At 38.5% G+C, this 13,062-nt stretch overlaps 1 pseudogene; it reads left to right on the top strand.

Annotated features, from left to right (window-relative positions):
- The first annotated feature begins 5,968 nt into the window (after nt 1–5,968).
- Nucleotides 5,969–7,834, top strand: LOC114580051 (annotated as a pseudogene).
- Nucleotides 7,835–13,062: the final 5,228 nt, after the last annotated feature.

Raw genomic sequence — 13,062 nt, 5'->3', positions numbered from 1 at the left:
CAAGAGAGAGGATAAGCCTATAGAACTGCCAAGCTAACCAAGAGGGGGGGGGGTGGGGGGTGATTGTATTTTAATAAAAAAAATTCTTTTCAAAAGAAATAAAATCACAACAAATCAACCAACAAAATAATGCGGTAATTTAAAAGTGCGGAAGCAGAAAAGAACACAAGAAATTTATAGTGGTTCGAATCGCTAGACCTACGTCACTCTTGGTAGGAACCTCCAAGTATTGCCTATAAACAGTGACTCTCTTTTAGCCCCCATCGGCTGGCGGAGAAGCCCTTTACAAGAAATTTCGCTTTTTTGGCCACCCGCCGGCAAGGAAGAGAACTTACCTCCTTTTGGCTTCGTCCTGGAAGACTGCTAGAAGAACCCAACCAAAAGCCACTCCTTACCTCTACGGACCTTCCACGGACGAGAAATCTCAGAGCGAAGACAAGCCGAGCGATCCTTGAGCAACCTTGTGAATTCGCCTCACAAGCTCCCCCCTCACAAGATCTCTCTCTCTCACCTCTCCTAAGGTCTTCTCAGGTCCAAAAGGCAGCAGCCAAAGTCTCTTCAAACGTTGAACAAGAGCTCTTTTAAATAGAAGAGCTCAAGACGAGCTCATTAATTGGCAAGTAGCCGACTTTATCGTCCCAGTGCTGATCATGGACATCGGACCCTGGCCGCATTAGTACAATCAAGGAAGATCGGTTCCAGAGCGCAGCCGGGAACAGTCCTGGACGATTGAAAATTTGGTTCTTGATCGTTCCCTGGCGCCTATTAGTTCAAATTAGAGGTAAATCGTCCTGAGCACAGCCCTTGGGAAACAGTCCTGGCCGAATTGAAATTTGGCTTGATCGTTCAGCCGATCTCAAACGATCGTTCTGGCCGATCGGATCATATCAATCATCCTTAATTACTCCCTTGATTTCCTGATCAATTAAGGCATAATTTGGTAATTTCGTCCAAGCCGATCCTGGAATCGTCCTGGCCGATAATTTAAAATACAGTATACCCCCTTTTAACTGTTCCCCCCCCCCCTTAAGGGCGGGCCCTATCTTTTTCTATTTTGAGCTTCATCGTACTGGCCGATACACGTATCGTCCAGGCCGATAGGTTAATGTCGGCTGCCTTAATTAAGAATCCTTAAATTAGACTTTCTGTTTTAAGCTGATCGTCCGACGATATAAATATCGAGCCGGGCCGATGTGGGCAAAAAATAGAAATTTAAGCATCTCAAGTGTGTGTGTGTAGGGTTACTTAGCATCAGTCTTTTTGGACCATTCAAGTAGATCAAAAGGTGAAAAATAAAATTACAGACTGACGCACCCTAAACTATGCAATCTTGAACTTGGCTCTTCATAAACGTCCGGTCTTCGATTCTGAAAAGTTAGAAGCAAAAGTAGTGCTCAAGAGAAGTATGTGTTTGTTCAATCATCAAAACATAAGCCATGAAAAAAATAGATTTGCAACAGCTTGTTTTGAGTATTTTTTTATTTTGGTCAATCGTAGGGTTGAACGGTGGATTGAGGGGTATCCATTATGCGGACGGCAATAAGCCGCAGGGCAAATCCACTCCAAACGACGGCAGCAGCGAATGCATAAAAATTCATGGCCAGAATAAAAGTGCGGATGTCATTGGCCCCCCGAGTTGTCGAGCTGATAATGGCTACTGCCAATCAGATTTGTTTCTCATTCTTTTGTTTGGCGAACCCATGACCTCTCGTCCCAAAATAATTATAAAAAAACTAGAAGCCCCATTTTAAGCCATTATGCAAGTTGCCAAAAAAATCATCTCATTCTAAACTAATATTCATAATCAGGGAATCCTTATGATGGTACTTTGGCCCCATTCGAGGGGGTGGCGGACAAAACCCGTAACCTATAAAACAATTACGCAAAGGGCTCCTTTTAATCGCTATACGAAAGTTATCAAACCCGTGCCGGCTCCCTACGACTCGCAGCCGTCCGATCGTTATGCCAGTTTTGGGACCCGGAGATAAGCCGCTGGCCTACTACACCTTCACGTGTGAGATCTAGGCTGGGCGCCCCTTTAATTTAGTTGTCGTGGTTCTTTTTTCTATATTACATCGGGTTTTGTTTGAAAGAGCCTTCCAAATACTTCCGCCAGCGTATAATTCATATAGGTTACAACCATGGATTTCATCCAAAGAAGATTTGAAACGGTAATCAGATTTATTTAAGAAGATCAGTATTTTTTAAAAAATTCGGTCATGTTATATATTAACACTATTTAAGGAAATTAAGGAAGAGAGAAAGCTCATTTTTATCATATCGAGCAAATTTTTTATAATGATATACAATAAGTTGAAAGAGTAATTTATTATGAGACTGAAATTTTTTATATGAAGAGTTTTCCAAACAAAAAAAATTATTCGGGGGCTAAATTAATTTGCAAATTTCACTATTTATAAGGTGAAAAGTATGGATGACAAATTTCTCAAGATGAGTATAACCATCCCTAATACTAATGAATCAGATCGATATCATAATGTAATAGAGTAGAGATAAAGTAGCATTGAGGTGTTGGAGTCCTCATCAAGCGATAATTAATAGGTGTTTTAGTCGTTCTCCTCCTAATAAAAGTGGAGGCAAAACAACTAGTAAGATTGGAAATTAAATACTAAAGTTTGTTATTTTAAGCATCAACGTTAGCAAACAGATGACAATAACAAATAGAAGTTGGGGACTTTTGGGTCAATAGGTTAGCATCATGCTTAGTGCTTATCTTTACAGGTTCAAAGACTTTATGTGTAAGAATTCAGGACAATGTTGATGATTTATTTGTCCAATCGATTAAGACTTTAATGTGTAGTAACTTTCTTAAGAGCATACAATATAGATAAATACATAAACTAGGCTGAAATCACGTTGTGCATCTTTTAGAGTCTATAAATATATTTTCTTTTCACTTTGTCAATAATATTATCACATCCTCATTTGTGAACTGTTGGGACAACAGTTCATGAAAGTCCCTATGAATATCTCTAAAATTTTTTGCAATCTCATCAACCTCTTCATTTGGCATTAGTAAGATCATTTCACATCTCTTCTGCCTAAATCCTGCATCACTGAAAGCTTGAGATTTTCTCCATGACATGTCCACATCAATTTAATGATATTTTGCATTCCATTAATTAGTAATGATCGTACACAGACCACTATAAGTATGAAAAAATAATATTTTTGCACAATATCCGCACATGGGCACCGAATCTTTTCCTTTTGAGAATTATTTTCATGGACAAATTTAATAAAGCAGTGACCTTCATCCTTATTTGTCAAACGACTATCAATTAAGATTAATCCACTTTTATTCCATTGCTTTTTAATCTAACAAATTATGAAGCAAAAAAGTTATTACATGACTATCTTCTACCGTCTTCTAAAAAATTAATTAAATTTAGCTAAATATTCATAATAATATGCTTAAAAGCATTTCTCATTTAAAACTTTTTTTATGTGAAGACAAAAGAAAATTCATGTTAAATGGAAATAAATGAAGTTTGAAGAAGATAATAAAATTTATTGCACTCAATGATGATCATCTTGTATTGCATATAAAATTTGGATGAATATAAATAATATTTTGGGATTTCAATGCAATTATGCAAAACAAATATCAAATATTGTTTATAATTAAAATCATTACTCTCATTTTTCATCATGAAACAACTCTATAATATTCTGATTATTCAAGGAGCAATAGATATTAGGAAGATAGTAGAATTGTATAAGGCATCTAAGTAATGAAGTGAGGCTCAACATAGAAAAAAAAACAAATATTTAGCTCTTTTAACAAAAAACGAGAAACATAAAATTTGCTAAATGGAAACCCTATGAATAGAGCAAACGCATAAGCCATTGGAAAGCTATGTCAGTTACACATAAAAAACAGAAATATTATCATAGAAACACTATAGACTAATACTGGCCAAAATCACTGAAATATTGGTTTCCCACAGCACATCACATAGATTAGGAAAACAAATTAATTACAAACTACTGAAAATTCTTTACAGTGCAACTTTAATAGAATTAGCTAAAACACTGTGAGATGCAAACCAATAAAAATATATAAAAAAAAGTTTGCAACCACAATATGGTTTCCAGTACATAGATCCAAGGTTTTTCAGAACCGGACGGACAACGAACGGTGGAAGGAGGGTTCACGGTTCGACCCGGTTCGACGCGGTCGAACCGGATGAACGTACATAAATCATAATATTATTTAAAAAATAAAATAAAATCATTTTTCCTGTAATTCATTCATTCATCATTTTATTTTCATAGTTCCTAAATTAAAATAACATAAACATGACATCAATTAAGTTTATGAACATAAACAATAGCATAAATCTAAGTGTCTCTTCAAATAATCATAAAACAATAAACAAATGCATAACTTTTTGTCATCACACAAAATGTTTTCAAAATTTTATGAACAAAGATAACCCCCCCCCCCCTCAAGGAAAAAAGCAACATTCTGAAATGAAAAGCATAGCTGAAAACAAACCAGGGAATATTATTGATAGTTGTGTTATTCTGATTTCTGGTCTGAAGAAAGAACAGAACCCATCTAATGCTCATTTTGGCTTTCGGATTTTCTAACTCAATAATGTTATGAAAGCAAGAAAAAATTTTGGACTTTGGAGAAATAATGCAAGCTTAAATGCATAAAAATATTAACGTCCAAAAAAAAATTTTAGAAACCTGCGGTCTGCGCTGGGGGCCCGGGGTTTTGCGCTCGACTGTCGGGTAGGAGGATAACGATCGAGGCTCGTTCGCGCAGAAGCTCCGTCGGGATGAGCGACGAGCGGCTGGGAGGTCGGAAGCGGAATCTCCGTCGGGATCGTCAAAGCCAGGCGTCTCCGCGTCTCGTTCCGTCGTGACTTTCTCCCTTCCCGACTTCTTCGTTCGCGACTGCTGTATGTAGGGTTGGTATATGAGTTGAGTAGCGACGGTATTAAGTATGATACGAAAAATTTAAGCCGTTGGATCGCAGATCAGGGGGATCAATTTCCTCATTAAGAACCAAGCGGGTTTTTTCATAACCCCCCGGTTCGGCGGTTCGGCGGTTCAACGCGGACTTTAAACGCGTTTTTGCCCGGTTCTTGAAATCAGCCGGTTATTTCTTCTCCCGGACCGCCCGCCGGCCGGTTCGCGGTTGAACGTCGAACCGGCCGGTCCGGTCCGGTTTATGAAACTTGCATAGATTCAAAGAAATAGAAACGAAACCCACTAAAAATTCCTTAGCGATACAACTTCACTGATTTACCAAAACAATGTAAAAATATCCCTATGAGAAATTAAGCAGGAACTGAGTAAAAAAGAGAAAAAAAAATTAATGCAAAAATAGTCAGTTGACTGTGAAAATCAATAAAAAAACAAGCATCAGATTTTTTTCCTCTAGCCATTAAAAATCAAACCTAACATCTTTAAGCAACTATAACAATCATAATCATTAGATTTTTTTTTCCCTCGGCTTGTAAGCAAGAAATTGCAGTTTTACTTTCTTGTAAACGTGGCACTTCATTGAACGTTATTTCTTGATTAAAGTTATGTTACCTTGTATAAATACTCTTTTTTCCGAGAAATTATTTGTTACGTAATCCGAACATTCGGATGTGCGTTTTACTGTTTATTTTGTTCCGTATTTTTTTATCACAAATTTTTTTTTGTGCCAAAAAATAACAAATAAATAATACTACTAAATCTCACTAATACACAAATAAATACGCAAAAAATACTAGAAAAATTAAATACATAAAAAATACGCAAAAAATAAGCATAAATAGCAACATCCGAACCTATCCCTGCGTTCGGACTGCGTACACAATAATTTCTCTTCCAAAAGACATAATAATAATTCCATTTTCTTGTGCTGTTTCGGTCCGTGACCATGGCTGTCATGTTTGTCTTTATTTGGCTGTCTTATGATATCAGAGCGGTAGGAGTCCTCTTCCTGACATTTTTCTACACTGCATGCTGTGCCTCGCTTCGTCACTTCAATGAGGAAACAAGGCTGCGAGATAGAAGCCAAGTCCCTCACCTACACCATCCACAATTGCAATCCAAGCCAGCACTTGTTCAAAAAAATATGGAGCAGCGAAGAAACTGTGGATTCTGAGATTCCCACCCCGCAGCCGCCCGTCGTTCGTCATGTCCTCACAACGTTACCTGCCGCGCCAAGCCCTGGGAGATCCTCGCTGTCGTCGGACAAGCGGTGCTGGCAAATCCACCCTTCTCGAGCTCCTCGCCGGCCGCCTCCCACTTCCCCACCCCTGCCACCATCCTCGTCGACGACCTCCCCCTTTCCAAGCGCTCCTTTTCGCCGCATTTCAGCCTTCGTTCCCCAAAAAGATTGCCTTTTTCCACTTCTTACCGTTCGCGAGACCCTCGCATTTACCGCCCGCTTACGCCTCGGTCTCCCCACCACTGCCATCCACACCCGCGTGGAAACTCTCCTCGCCGAGCTCGGTCTCGCCCATGTCGCTTCTTACGCGTTAGCTCCATATCGGCGGTGAGCGTCGCCGCGTTTCTATCGCCGTCGAGGCTGTGCACGATCCGGCTGTCCTGATCCTTGACGAACCTACGTCAGGGCTAAGACTCCAGCTCGGCATTGCAGATCGTCGACATGCTCCGCTCCATGGCGGAGTCAGGAGGGCGAACCATCATTCTCAGTATTCACCAGCCCTGCTCGCGGCATCGTGAAGCTCTTCGGCTCTCTCCTCCTCCTCTCTGACGGCAGTGTCCTCACACCACGGCACCATCGCCGACTCATATCCCGCCTCGCCGCCGCCGGCCACCCCTACCGGCCCCCACTAATCCCGTTGAGTTCTCCATCGATTCCCTAGACTCTCTCTCCATCTCCAACGCAATGAAAAAGCAAATCATCACTCTACCCTGCAGCAGCTCTTCCACATCCATAAGGTCGCAGATAACCACAGTAACCGAGTTGTTTAACATTGAATTTGACTACGCGAACAATCCGTTGTCGAAACATCGATACTCACTACTTACGTTTCATGAAGAACGTATTCCGCACAAAGGAGCTCTTCACTTGTCGAACTTTTCAAATGCTTCTGTCTGGCCTAGTGCTCGGCTCCATCTTCTTTGATCTAAAGTTTGACATTGCCGCGCGCGCGAATCGTGTCGGGCTGTTTGCCTTCATCCTCACATTTTCTTCTCTCCTGCACGACGGAAGCTCTGCCCATATTCTTAAAGGGAGGGAGATTCTCATGAAGGAGACATCGGGCGGAGCTTACAGGGTCTCTCTTACGTAATAGCGAATGGCCTCGTTTTCTTGCCATTCCTTTTTATCTTAGCATTGCTTTTCGCCTCGCCAGTCCTATTGGCTAGCAGGTCTTGATCGGAATCCGTCATCTTTCGCATTTTTCCTTCTGCTTATATGGCTCATCCTCTACAACCGCAAACTCTGTGGTGGTCTGTTTCATGTCCCTCGCACCAAACTTCATAGTGGGAAACTCTGTCATCGCCGGCGTGATGGGGTCTTTCTTCCTCTTCTCCGGGTATTTTATAAGGAAGGAGGGATACCGGGTTGTTGGGTTTTCATGAACTACTTGTCATTGTTCAGGTATCCATTTGAAGCTTTTCTGGTAAACGAGTTTTCAGGGGAGGGAAAGTGTTTAGAGGAGAAATTTGGAGTTTGTCTCTTGGATGGAGATACAGTGTTGGAAAGGAGGGATTGGGGGAGGTTAGCAGGTGGAAGGATGTGATAGTGATGGTGGGTTTCATATTGGGTTACAGGTTTGGCTCCTACATGATACTTAGGATCAGGAGCAAATGCGCCAAGAAGGGGGACTAAAGGGGTCTTTCTTCGATTTGTGAAGAGCTTCTATTTCTTACTATTTCTTGCTTTTCCGTTTTCTCTCTCTCTCTCTCTCTCTTTCGTAATTAAGTGTTTATGATGAATCTGATCTATATTTTGTTTTTTTAGATCTTCATGATGAACTTAAGGGAATGATGAATATAATAACATGGTATGATTTGATTTTATCTGGTATAATCTTGGAGAAATTTTTGTAAAATATCTGTTTTTTTTAAAAAATAACCAACAACATCAAGCCTTTATCCCACTACGTGGGTCGGCTGCAATGAATCCTTTTTTTTCCATTGTGTCATATTAAAAAGTCAAATTCTCGTTTAAATCTAAAAAGAAAGGTCATTCTTAATATTTTCTAACCAAGTCTTTTTAGGTCTACCTCTACCTTTCTTAACATAAGTAAAATCTAATACCTCTACTCTCCTAACCGGGTCATCTCAAGGCCGACGTTTTATGTGACCAAACCATCTAAGGCGACTTTCTCTAATCTTTTCTTCTACTGGAGCTACTCCAACCTTTTCACTATATGCTCATTTCGTATCCTATCTCTAAGGGTAAAGTCACTCATCCACCTAAGCATCCTCATCTCTGCCAACACTTAACTTAGTATTATGCTTCTCTTTAAAGGCCAACATTCGCACCATAAAGCATTGCAGACCTCACTACCATCTTATAGAATTTCCTTAAGTTTGAGGGGTACATTTCTATCACATAACAAGCCCGATGCATTCCTCCACTTCAACCACAACTTGAATTCTGCTGATAATATCCCCATCTATTTCCCCATCACTCTGAACAATAGATCCAAGATATTTAAAACGTGTACTCTTATTAATGACTTGATCGTCCAAAGTCACAATCCCCTCACTAGGTCTATTACTACTAAAATTACACCCATAATATTCTTTTGATCTATCAAGCGAAAACCTTTAGACTCTAAGGTTGACCTCCATAATTCAAGTTTACCTTCAACTCCCTCTCTAGTCTTATCAACAAGAAGAATATCATCAGCAAAAAACATACACCAAGGTACATCCTCTTGCAAATGTCTAGTGAGAACATCCATGACTAAGTAAAAAGATAAGGGCTTTAAGGCTGATCTTGATGTAACCCAACCGAAATAGGAAAATACTTGGTCAATCCACCTTGTGTTTGAACACAAGTAAGAAGCTCCTGCATACATATCTTAATGATTTTGAATATAAGCATTATTGACTCTTTCTTTTCAAGAACTCTCCATAGCACTTCTTGGAACTTTATTGATATGCTTTTTTAAATCATAAATATCATATGTAGATCCTCCTTATTTTCTTTATTTTCTCCATCAAACCTCTTAAATAAATGTATGGCTTCCATAGTCGACCTACCCGGCGATGAATCCAAATGATTTTGAGAAACATTAGTATCACGCCGCAAACCTATGTTCCATAACACGCTCCCATAGTTTTAAAGTATGACACATTAACTTAATACTCTATAATTCGCACAATCTGTGATCACCTTATTCTTAAATAGGAATAACACACTCATTCTCCATCATCTGCATCTCTTAGTCTCAAAAATAGTATTAAAAAGTTTAGTAAGCCATGAAATTCCTTCATCTCCTAAGCATTTCCACACCTTATTGGAATATCATCAGGTCATCACAGGGTCCAACATCTTTTCCACCCTTCATTTTCTTTAAAGCCTCTCTAATTTCAGTTTTACTAATACGCCGATAAAAACAGAAATCTTTTTTTTTCATCTAGGGTGCTAAGGTCACTATAGTCAATCTTATTTTCACAATCTTCATTAAAAAGTTTAGCAAAATATCTCATCCATCTTTGTTGAATATCATCTTCTAAGAAAAGTATTTTTTGATCTTCATCTTTAATACACTTCACTTGAACTAAATCCTTACTACTCCTATCTCTTTGTTTGGCTAACTTATACATATATCTTTCTCCCTCTTTAGTATCTAATCTGTTTTTTTAAATAGAATAATAAAAAATTGTTAAAAAATAGACCTCGTTGCCAATATAACTGGTGATAAGTTTGCCACTGTGACGACACAAGGATAAATTGTCGGCACTCAAATTGGTGACATAGTTTTTTTTTTTTAATTTCAAGGGATGCGAAGGATGGCTAGCCCTTGGGCTAGTCGTTGCATCCAAATCCCCTTCCACAACATCTTTGAAAACCCCTTTTCTACCTATAAAAGTTATCATGGAGAGACATATTTGAACTTATTTCTATGTACCATCATAAACATTAGGTGGAGAGATGCTTATTTGTTCTTTGTTGTATCATATGTTTATTATCATTAATGTACTTTGTTCATGCTCAGATCATTTAATCATGATGAGATTTACACTATTTTGGACAATAATTACCAAAATGTTGTTATAACATAAGAATATAATAGAAATTATCTAAAATATTATGGTGTTAAATGCCTAATATATGATCTTTGATAAATCACTTATAATACCTTCACAAGTAAATATGTTGTTCCCTATTTAGGGGGCTAATTGGTTGGTTGAAAGAGGAATATAGTATAAAATACATACTTTGAAGTTGTTTGGATGAATGTAAAATAAAAACATGTGAATGATTTTTTCTGTTTACTTGAAGTAATAAATGTAGTAAGTTTAAAAATGGTAATGGCTTGTGAGGGGTAGCGGCGGTGATCGACACTAGTAGCGGCAGTGGTGGTGGTTGTGTCCGGCATAGGGTGGCGATGGCGGTTGGTGGTGGTGGTGGATGACAGCAGCATTCAACGATAATAGTAATGGTCGGCGTTGGTCACTACAGGAAAACAGTTTATTTCTGGCGGAGGTTCAGACGGATCTGTATATGTCGCTTAAAGTGACGGTTTAACCGGCAGATATTACACCGGAAAACTTCCGGCGTATAATACGCTGGTAAGCTTCCTTCGTATGTAACGCCTGTTAATTCGCCAGTGCGTTGATATACCGGCGTAGAATCCACCGGAAATTATTGGATAAGTTTAAACTTTTGAACAATTGAATGTTTAATCTTTTGAACAGTTGATATGTTTAGATGTTTTTGATATTGTTTAATTATTGGATAAGTTGTGTTTTTTTATATGTATTTGATATTGTTTATATGTTGTGAATCAGATGTTGATATTATATGATGTTTAGAAGTAATGTAAAAATTTGTTTGCAAGTGTGAAAATCCATTTTGATTGTTGGAAGGAAATTTTTTTTTTCTGTTTGCTATAGGTTTCTGGCAGAAAATCCGCTGGTACGTGCGCCTCCATACGATACAAAGACTTTTACTAGCTATTATCAGCGTAATTATGCGCCGGTATTACTGGCGGCATTTACACCGATAATTCGGTTAAATTCAGATTTGACAACAATTCCGGCGCAAATATACGCCATAAAAAGCGGTGGAACTTACGCCTGAAAAAGTGATTAAAAAACGACAGATAAGCCATAAATTTCCGCCGGTATTTTACCGGAAGTACCGCCGAAAATGTTTCCGGCGAAATTATTGCGTCGGAATGTTGTTTCCGGCTCTTGTTTTACCGGCGTATGGTTTTTCACCGGAAATTTGCAAAAAATTGTTATTTTTGGCGTTAATTCATTATTTCCGACGGTAATCACATATTTTCCATTAGAGGGTGGTCGACAAGGGGCGGTAGTGGTCGGCGGCAGCTGGTAGTTGAGGTGACCAACGACGACGATAACTTGTGGAAGCGGTGACCTGAGGCGATGGCCACCAGTGGTGGTGGTCAGTGGCAGGTGACTGCAGTGGTGGTCTCTTGCAGTGGCCGTCGATAGTGCGTGGTGGTGGAGACGACAAATGATGGCCGGAGGGTGGAGGCAGTCAAGCGAGCTTGTTTGTGGTATAAACGATTCTCATTCAAAATTAGGCGAGTTTGATTTATTTAAAAAATAAACTAAAAAACTTTGCATTGTATTTATTTTATTTTATTTTGCACCATTTTGTATTCCAACTAAATATCAAAAATTTCAAAACCCTACATTTGCAATAATTTGCATCACTTTGTATTTCAACCAATTAGCCCCTTAGTTAATGCACATGAGATTATAGTTGATATTATATTATGCTACAAAAATAATGATACTAATTGAATTAATGTTGCAAGCCTTGTCGATTTCCTCAATTAAAAATTTCTTCTTCTTGCCTTTTGAAAGCTAGATAAATATCAATTCATGTTTTCAATTCATTAAAATATTATCCCCCATAATACTCCATTCTTGACATGGCATCCCATTAATATAATCTTCAACTATCCACGTCAATGTGGGTCCCTATTTCAAGCTTTAGCTCTTTACATAAAAGATGGTGATATAACCAGACGAAATGTTGTGTGAACAAGTTTTTTTGTGTAACAAACGCCATCCAAATTCATTAAGAAATTCACCAGCATGATCCTCGAACCTTTTCAACAACATAACATATGCATGCAGTTTTAAAGTGACTCATCCCGATCGTCCATCCACAGATGCTCATAACAGAAATAAATTTTACTTGCTAATTCATTTAAAGCCTTAATTAATTCCTATGGATTCCAAAATAATCTGTGGCCTTTTGATTCTGAACTTTTAATTTCCCAATCTTCTCAATTCGTTTGCATTGTATATGGTTCCAAAATCTCATGTTTTCCAACGTAGTTTCACTACCAGTGAGCTTCTAATGTGTTGGACCTCATGAACTTGGTGTTATGGAAAGATTTTATTTGTTTTCAATATTGTGGAGATGTAATTAGATTTGATTATGGCATTGATTACAGCTAATTAAGGCATGATCAGATTTGCCATATTATAACATTAATTAGAGTTTTCATGTTAGCTTAAGCTTTTATATTAGATTTGCTTTCATATCTATATAAAGGGCTGGATGGCTATTGTATGGGAAGCAAGAAAGTTAATTGTAAGCCTATTTTCTCTAATATAGTGATATCATCCCCTTCCCGTGGACGTAAGTATTTTCGTTGAATTACGTAAATTGGCTGGTGTTTGATTGTGATTTTATGGTTGTTTCTGCTGTTTTGCACAACAATTAGTATGAAAGCCAAATTTTGATGAGATTTTCAGTGACGGCTTCAAGAATGAGAAATCTGTCATTATTCATGTGGTACATCCAGGTGGAGCGATGGTGCGCAGTCAAGCGCATGTGATTGTGAAAATATACAGTCTGTCGTAGTTTGGTGGGCACATCACTTGATACATGCA

This window comes from Dendrobium catenatum, unplaced genomic scaffold (assembly GCF_001605985.2).
Source record: "Dendrobium catenatum unplaced genomic scaffold, ASM160598v2 fragScaff_scaffold_744, whole genome shotgun sequence".
In the NCBI taxonomy this organism is placed as follows: domain Eukaryota; kingdom Viridiplantae; phylum Streptophyta; class Magnoliopsida; order Asparagales; family Orchidaceae; genus Dendrobium; species Dendrobium catenatum.
The sequence above is the reverse complement of the archived record's forward strand: the minus strand, read 5'-3'. Positions and strand labels throughout refer to the sequence as shown.